The sequence below is a fragment of the Engystomops pustulosus genome, chromosome 2, assembly GCF_040894005.1.
Source record: "Engystomops pustulosus chromosome 2, aEngPut4.maternal, whole genome shotgun sequence".
NCBI classification, from domain to species: domain Eukaryota; kingdom Metazoa; phylum Chordata; class Amphibia; order Anura; family Leptodactylidae; genus Engystomops; species Engystomops pustulosus.
In genome coordinates this window covers 54,158,367-54,167,844 of record NC_092412.1, presented here as the reverse complement: position 1 = coordinate 54,167,844, position 9,478 = coordinate 54,158,367, and positions in this window count along the sequence as shown.

The window sequence follows — 9,478 nt, the reverse complement described above, 5'->3', positions numbered from 1 at the left end:
GCAGTTTATAAAACTTTTTTTCACATGTTCTCGCTCCCTGCCAACAATGTGTAGTAAGCCCCCAGGGAGGGGCAGCTGCAGCCTGTGTGTCTTTGTGTCAGTCTTCTCTCCTCTATACCCATCCAGCTCCCTCCCCACTTCCTGTCATGTGCATTGAGCAGGCAGGGAGGGGAATGTTGTGACAGAGAAAAAAATGCATGAGAAAGTCAGGCAAAAAAACATAGATTGCTAGATTGGTCCATAGAGGACCAAATGAAGACAATCCAATTAGAGGCTACTAGGGTCTATTTCCTATTGGGCACACACAATAATTTTATCTGGTGGACCCTAGGAACCTAATGATGCCATTTATCCTTATACAGATCAAAAAATAGTCAGAAAACAAAAAGAATTGCACTCACCACTCAATTGTGAATCTTCTCAGTGGAAGAGTTTATTCATTATACTTACAGGCAACATACCGTATTTTTTGCCCTATAGGGCGCACCGGACTATAGGGCGCATTAGTCCGATGCGCCTTATATATGTAATAATTACATATATAAGGCGCATCGGACTATAAGGCGCGGGGTCCGGGGGCGTGGCGGAGGTCCGGGGGCGTGGCGGAGACCCGACGTGACGCGGCGACGGGACGCGACGCCGAGACGCGACGGGGAACGCGGGGAAGGTGAGCGGGGAAGGTGAGGGGGAGGTGGAGGAGGGCAGCGGACCATACTTACATAGGTCCCCGCTACCGCAGACAGCAGCACCGGACTATAAGGCGCACTTTGGATTTCCACGGAAATCCAATGCTTTTAAGTGCGCCTTATAGTCCAGAAAATACGGTACAAACATTAAAGGAAATCTACCATGTGTTTTTATGCATTATGAACCAAACATACCTTGAGAATGCTGTAGCTACACTGATACAGAAACATACAGGTACCTTTAATCCCTAAACCGAGTGGTTTTAATGAAAAAACAATTCGAAAATTCAAGACCTTAGGAAAGCAGGCTGCCTACATACACCCATTACACACGGAGCTTCCTGAACTGTCCGGACAGGACTAATCAACCTGAGCTGGATAACTCATATACAGCAGCTGGGGGATGATGCAGCTATTGATTACTACAGACTGTCACGGACAACACAATGATGACGTATTCTCTGCTTATGCTGGGTAGGACAAGGCTGAAGCAGTGAATAATAAGGGTGAGAAGAAGGGCCAGAGCAGCCAGAGGAGCGGCAGAGCCTCATTATAATAATGTTATAATTGTTTTTTCAGCAAATCCACTTGGCTCAGGAATTAAATAAGATTTGTTTCAGCATCAGTGTAGCTACAGCATTATCAAGGTATGTTTGGTTCATAATGCATAAAATCAAATGATAGATTTCCTTTATGAGAAACGGCCATCACTCCTCCACATGTGAGGTGTTTCAAAGTCCTCCCTTGATCCCTTTCTGTTTGTATCTTGCCTGTAAATATGATCAATAAACTGTTCCACTGAGAAGATTCACAACCAAGTGGTGAGTGCCATCCTTTTTGATTTCTCAATATTTTTCGCAATTTTTCACAAATACTTGAGAACAGAGCACCACTGACTTGGAAAGGAAAAAGGAGTAAGTCCCTCTAAAAGTCATTTTGAGAAATAAAGAAAGTGATTGCAAGAAAAACCACACTGAAGTTTGTTTGTACCCCAGTGCCATTATCTGTGCTACTTAATAATATTAATATTAATAATAATTAATATTATTAATATTAAAAATAATAATATTAATATTTAACTGATCCTTATACACATCCCAATTGTAGTAATTGCATGACCATGGACCCAAGGAACCTCAGTCCAACAGTGGCTACAGATGCCAAGACATTTACATTTTAATAATAACTTTTGTTATTCTTTTATACAGTTTTAGGTACAAAAGTAGATGCAAATCTACTAGATCTTTTCATAGTCAGTTAAAAATTTGCACTAAAATAATTTTTTTCTCCATAGGTTGGAATGCATTGGATCACAGTTATTACGTACAGGAGGTCGAAATTAGAGGAAAATTTAGTATAGTCTCACCCCAGAAAACTGTTGTGGTGCCATCCAAAACAAAAGGAATTATAGTTTTATGCCCCACTTGCAATTTTAGGAAATGAGCAGAGCATGAAAAGCTCATGGAAAAGCCTTGGCCTGCCAGATTTACTATAGCTTACACCAGACTGCCCAATGAATAAAAATTACCAACCAAAAAGTTATGGTACTTCTATGGGGGAACAGAAACAGCTGAAAACTTCTGGTTTCTCTAAGGGGTCTTCTTTTGGAGTGCACAGAACATTTAGGACTTTAATATAGTCTGGATAATGAGCTGGGCTTGTGTGTGCAGTGCCAAGGTTAGGAGTGGCCCCAACACCATGCTGGGTCCGCCAGGCCCCATCAGGGTGTCACCACGTGATGCTGCTAAAGCGAGGTGCATCCAAATGGGAAATTATTTCACAGAATCAGGGTTTGCAGTCCTTCTGTACTGTAGAAATTCAGGTAAAAAGCAATCCGATCTCTTCCGTGGCAGAAGAAGGGTTCTATGCTGAGTAAAGCCTTGGGCTACTTGTCCCTCTCTTTCTAAGAAGGCTGGTACCCTAGTCACAGGCTGGAGCCCAGGGTTTATGGCAGAATCTTGGCTTCTTCTTCCGGTTGCTCAGGTAGACTGGCAGTCTTTTTCTCCAAACTCTGTTCCCTAACTACAGACCTGTTACCTAATTTTAGACACTAAGGGCTGATATTGTTCTCCTTTAAACTTTCCACCAGGGGAGGAGTGGTTACATTTTGCACAAACGCAATGACAAAGCGTTATCCCATAGACTTAAATTGAGTCCCAATAATATTCTACGGCAGCAAAACTCCAAAACAGTAAACAATTTTCCAGACAGCACCTTGTTGTTGGCTAAACAACTTACTACAGCTGTGGAAAATTACTGACTTTTCTGAGAGATAGAGATACAATGTCAGAAATGTGTCTCAATGTTCATTAATCCTTTCTACTAGTCTATACAGATACAGTAATAACAAAACTATAGATTAATGGGAAATATTCAAATGTACAAAGTTCAATGCTCCTCTGATCCAGGGCTCTACATATGTTTTGTTCTGTAAGAGATGCCCCTCTACTACTGTCTGCCAGGACATCTACTTGATTCACCAGTCATTGAACATCTGGTAATAGAATGAAGTCAGCTGTCTGTATTACAGGTCGGGTTTCGTATACCCGGATTCTGTAATGGTTTTCCATGTAAATAGTAAATGGTGGCGACTGATAGATTCTCTCAATAATGTCAACCTTGCTAATCTGTAGCTTTCCAATTAAATGTCCCTGGTTTTATTACAGAACGCCTGCAGATATACTGAGCTATGAAATATCTGGCATTACATTCAACACCTCGGCCCGTTTAGTAATGAATTGGAACGTAGCATTCAGTCTCCCGAGCACGGGTCCACGGTAACGTAAAACCCATACTATTCCATGATTCAGACGTGATGAGTCTCAGACAGTCATCTGACCTTCTCCCTGACTTTTCACTACTATCTTGTGTCTCTCCATCAGGCTCACATGTCCAACACTTATTCCAAATATTACAAGACTAATACCAATGTCTACTTGGTAGTAGAGAAGGATCAGCAACTGTCTAGATCAAAGAACAAGGTGAAAGGCTATTTTTTCATTTGCCTGGTATTTGACCAGAACCAATATTCAACAGTGTGTCCAAAGGATCAATCACTGTTCAAACATCAGCTACATTGATGACATTTTAAGACATTTTCAAAAAATTATACCAATGTAATTTTCCTTTTTGGCAATACATATAATTCTAAATAGTCCTACCCGGAATTTGTGGATAGGGAACCGCTGCTGTTGATGGTTTATCTTGACTCCGCTGGACCAAATTTAACAAAGGTGATAGATCTTGGAAAACTTAAGACTGTCTAGTCTGACTTCTTAGGCCACACCTCCTTTCAAGAGAAACCACACCCCTTTCCACAAAGTCTCATCGAATTTTGTCAGGAAGGCGTGGAAAGTTTTGAAAAATGCTTGAAAATTGTGATGTAAGGCAAATTTTTATGTGAACTGATTTCACCTTCATCATCCTTGTATTTGTACTTTTCTAAACCTTGCATTACTGAAGGCTCACATGACTCTATAGTTTAATTTCAAGAGTATGAAGCCCCAACCACCTCTGTTTAGTATTCTACTGTATTCTATAGTATTCTACTTTCTACGTGAACCTATTAAAGTGACTTTAAGCAGTAGATTTATCCGGGCTTGTACATCTGAAATCTGGCATACAAGCCCTGAAATAGGTGCAATTCCTGGAACAAGGCCTTATGCCACTACCAGCTAAGTTAAGGCGCAGGTTTTAGCGCAATTTTACACCAGGCCCAGAAATCCTGATAAATCCAGCTATTGCTGGGTTCAGGGATAACATTATATGCGCCAGAGTATGAAATATCTCCCCCTTAGCATTTTGGTTTTGACCATAGAACTTAAAAAAACTGTTAAAGATGTAATCAGAAATTACAAAAAATATCCTGAAACAGCGCCACTCTAGTCTACGGGTTATGTCTGGTATTGCTGTTGAGTGGAAGTGACAAAAATGATGTTGTTTTTGGATAAAAGTAGACCCTTATTCTATTTTAAGCAATAAAATCCCCTTTTATTATTAATTTAACATGTTGATCACAAGTTATGAAAACAGTATCAGTGATATAAGACACCATTCTTCCCTAGCCCACCACATTTTCTATAACTTTCCATCTATAATATAAATCTAGGCATCTATTACGCCCAACTGAAATACAACTTTGTTCTTAAAGGACATCTACCACCAGGATCAAGGATTGTAATCCAGACGCACTGATATACTGGTGTGTGCCCCCTCTGCCAGGATCTGTTCTTCTCTTAGCTTTTTATACCCTGGCTTTTAAAATTATGCAAATGAGCCCGAGGGGATCCTTAGGTGTTATTGGAGCCTGGAGCCCCTCAGGCTCTTTGCATAATTTTAAATCCTTTTTTTTCTTAAAAACAAGGATAAAGACAGCTTAAAGAGGAGCAGAGGGGACACACATCAATGTCAGTGTTCTTGATTTATAATCCTTCATCCTGGTGGTAGATGTCCTTTAAAGCAATTTAATTATTTAATAGACCCCTTTCCCCCCTTGTGCGGTTACATTGATGTGAGTAGCAGTACAGTACCTCAGATAAAGGTAGAGATGGCAGTCGTCACTTGAGTTCCCTCATTCATAAAACATCTGTCATCTCCGCTCAAGCCTCTTTTTATTTACAGTCTTAAATCATTTCTGGAGGCTGCCAGCAGATGTCCTCACTTGTGCGGGACCCCCATACCGGACCATGATGAGAAGGGTAGTGTTGTGTGTTTTCATTTGCAAAAATATAAAATAAATTGCAAGTAATTTTCACACATTTTTTACATGTATTATTTTTCAATTTATTGATGCCATTATTATTATCTTCCGGCATTTTATGATCATTTTACAGTTAGAGAAATGATACATGCACATCGATCCTTTTCCCACTGGAGATCGCAATGATATTTCCTGGGCAGGTGCACGCTTAAATGGCTGTGCGCAAACACTAAGGACTTTTTACCTCGCCGGTATGTTTTTGGACTGTGGAAGGCGAGCAGACCACCATAGGAGATAGAGGAGAATAAGCACTTTGTATGGAGTGACTGCTAGTGTCATTCACAGTTATGGATGTAAATGTTCCAGTGACCTGTCAGAGTCTCGATTTCATTCCCTCGGCTCTATGTTTTGTCAATATTTTTCCAGAAATGATTTTGTCCCAAGAATATTTCAACAAGTCTTTTCCCCTTCATCTTCTTTATTTTGATTTCTACTACAAGAACGAGTCTGATACAGCGTTACTTCTATATTACATATTATATAATGCTTGAATACATTTGATTTTAAGTGAACACTACAATTCTGCGTTGCTATGCAGATGTTTTCTTCCCTAGAACCCCAAGTATAGCTATAGGAAGAATAGATATCGGAATCCCTCGAAATGTAACTGGTCAATATGGAAAGTTGATTTGAGCTTATTTGTGAGCAGTTCTTGAGTTTGGACTCCATCTGCATGGAGTTTGTATGTCCACTATGTCCCTACACTGCGATGAAATACAATGTTGCTTTGTGATTAACAGCAAATAAAGAGTAGATTAGATGTAGCTTATTTTATTTAAATAGGTTGTCCTATAAGGAGTCAACAACTCACATAAAACAAGTGATTTTCCATTGTCTGCTTGTCAACTTCCCAGCCCCAAAAGGGCTCTATGGGTATTGTCACCATAGCCCCTCCATGCGGGCTGTTACACTGTGCAGGAGCACCTCCTTCTCCCACTGGCAGAGGGAGGGGGTAAGGGAGCCGAAGTAGTAGTGTAACAGCTGGTGAAGCTTGGAGAGGCTCTGGTGACGCCCACAGAGCCCTTCTGGCTCATTAGCATAATTATAAAAGTTGATATTGGAAGGAAGGAAGCCATGGATAAGAAATTTTAATATGAGGAGGATTTAAAAAAAAAACAAAGCTGTACTCACCTCCGCCTTTGTCCCGTGCCACCATCTCGCTGGTCCGTGCCCCTGTTTGTTTACAGGGGCATGGAGGCTTCCAGAGGTTTCTGACCTGCTGAGGTGACTAGCCACGCCTAACCGCCCAACCACCCAACTGTATTTATACCCCAAGCTCTATTATGCGCTGAGATATGGGGACGGGTGGATGTGGCTGACCAGAAGCTGGACTCCGTGCCCCTGTAAACAAGCACCTGCAAGAGTGGCACCTGTGATTGTTTATTCAACTGTTTAAAGGCAGAGAGTCCCGGGGGTGAAAGGACAAAAGAAGTGCAAATTCCGGTGTAGGACATGAACATATATAAGGATATAATGTGAGAAGACTGAGGCTCATCCACTGATTTCTTTTATTAAACAATATTGTGCAAACAGTAAGCACCAACATTGCGGTAATGGCATCCAGTGGCAGGACATCTGTACCAGACCCTTAACTATTTGTAACATGTATAGTACTAGTATCATTATACAGGGAAGAGAGACCTTATAGGCCCCAAAAGCCCCCACACCTGGGTGCAACCCTCTCAAATTCTGCCCACAACTGAGGATATTTCTGAAAACTAGTGTTGTTTTTGTTGCTTTTGGACACATTATTATACCCAAGGGCAACAAGAAGCCCATCTCTGCCTGATCATCTGAGCATGTGAGTACATAAGTGGAGATTCTGATGGAGCGCTGCAATCTATAATGACATCCGCATACTGAAGCACATCATTCTGTGTGAGGCCATCATTATACTGTAAACTGCTTTACTTTATCTCAACCGTGCAGCCTGTATTCATAGCGGCATAGATACCTCCGGCTACTAATATTTTTTATTTTACAGTAGGAGGTACAATGTTCCATCCAGGTAGATAGATTGATATGATACAGATAAGCAGATAGATAGATATTTCGTATGTGTGCATCTATTTTAGGGCTTGTTAGATATTACAGAATAGACCAAATTGAATTTTAAGCTCTTTATTTCTGTTTTGCTGTAATTTTCACTGACATCTTCTTCACATGGCAAATCACTTCTGTAGATTAAATGCAATGGTATCAGTCACATCTTCACATTTAGAGATGTCCCTCTTCTTTTGGAAATTTTCAAGAGTCAGTATGTACACAAAAAGTTACCCATTTGACCTTTACTAATGAATTAAAAATATTTTTTGTGTATGGAGTAGTTTTCTTTCTATTTGTAATAAGTATGGAAATAGATAGAGATAGACAGATAGATAGATGGATGGATGGATGGATAGATAGATATGAGATAGATAGATAGATAGATAGATAGATAGATAGATAGATAGATACAATATCCAAAAAAATTGAGGCAGCACTCCCAAGTGAAAGTGAAAAAAAGGAAGGGTTTATTCACAAACCGGCGACGTTTCGGTGTTTATCACCTTTTTAGGATTTTATATCAACACCTGTATATATAATCTGATGTAACACTTGTATTATTATTTATCATTTGTCATTTATACACGGTCCGTGTGGACCAATGAAATGTATAGTTGGCCTTTATATGTTTGAGTGCTGGCCACCTTTCACCATGCTTGAAAAAGGCTCGTAAGGAGCTGAAACGTCGCTTATGGAATAAAGACACCCCACCTTTTTTAAACTACTTTTGGAGTGCTGCCTCTTCCTGACTTTAGATAGATAGATACATAGATAGAAAATGCAAAGTCCAAAGCAGCACAAGCCAGTAATTAGTAGTTGGTGCAACAGCCGATGATCCCTTGGCATGGGTCCTTGATATACGTAGTGAAGAGGCAGCACTCAATGAAGTGTAGAAAAGTGGTGAACTTTTATTCCATCACACAGCGACGTTTCGGTGCTAAAACATGCTTGAGAAAGGTGCGGTTTTAGCACCGAAACGTCGCTGTGTGATGGAATAAAAGTTCACCACTTTTCTACAATTCATTGAGTTCTGCCTCTTCACTACGTAGATAGATAGATAGATAGATAGATAGATAGATAGATAGTTCTCAGCAGCACAACATGTGAGGCAAACCTTTTAATTTTGATGAGCTCACCCTTCAAAGGGGAGGTCCTCCATTTTTATGTAGACTAGAAATATAGAAATTTTTTCACTCTTTGTTTCATTGCAACCAATTGGTAAGATAAAAAAAAAAACTTTTTTATTAACAGTAATGTACATTCTTCACATTTTTGCTAATTTATCAAACAATAAAAATGAAATATCACATGGACATAAGTATTCAGCCCCTTTGCTCAGTGTTGAGTAGAAGAAGCACCTTTTGAGATAGTACAGCCATGAGTCTTCTTGGGAATAATGCAACAAGTAGTTGGAACAACTTCTTCCTTGCAGATTCCCTCCAGTTCCCTCAGGTTGGATGGTGAACGTTGGTGGACGCCATATTCATGTCTCTCCAGAGATGCTCAGTTGGGTTCAGCTCTAGCTTGGCCAGTATAAAATGGTCAGAGAGTTGTACTGAAACCACTGCTTTGTTAGTTTAGCTGTGTGCTTAGGGTCATTGCTTAGCTGTGTGCTTAGGGTCTGAGATCCAGGTCCATAGGATATCTTTGTACTTGGTTGCATTCATCTTTCCTTAAATTGCAACCAGTCATCCTGTCCCTATAACATGATGCTGCCACCACCATGTGTCACTGTTGGGATTGTATTTGGCAGGTGATGAGGATTGCCTGGTTATCTCCACACATACAGCTTATAATTAACAACAGAAACAACAATCTTCATCTCATCAGAGAATCACTACAGAATCTTTTCATACTGGGAGTCCTTCATGTGTTTTTTGGAAACTGTATGTGGCTTTCATAAGTCTTGGACTGAGGAGAGGCTTCCATCAGCACACTCTACCATAAAGCCCTGACTGGTGGAGGACTGCAATGATAGTTGACTTTG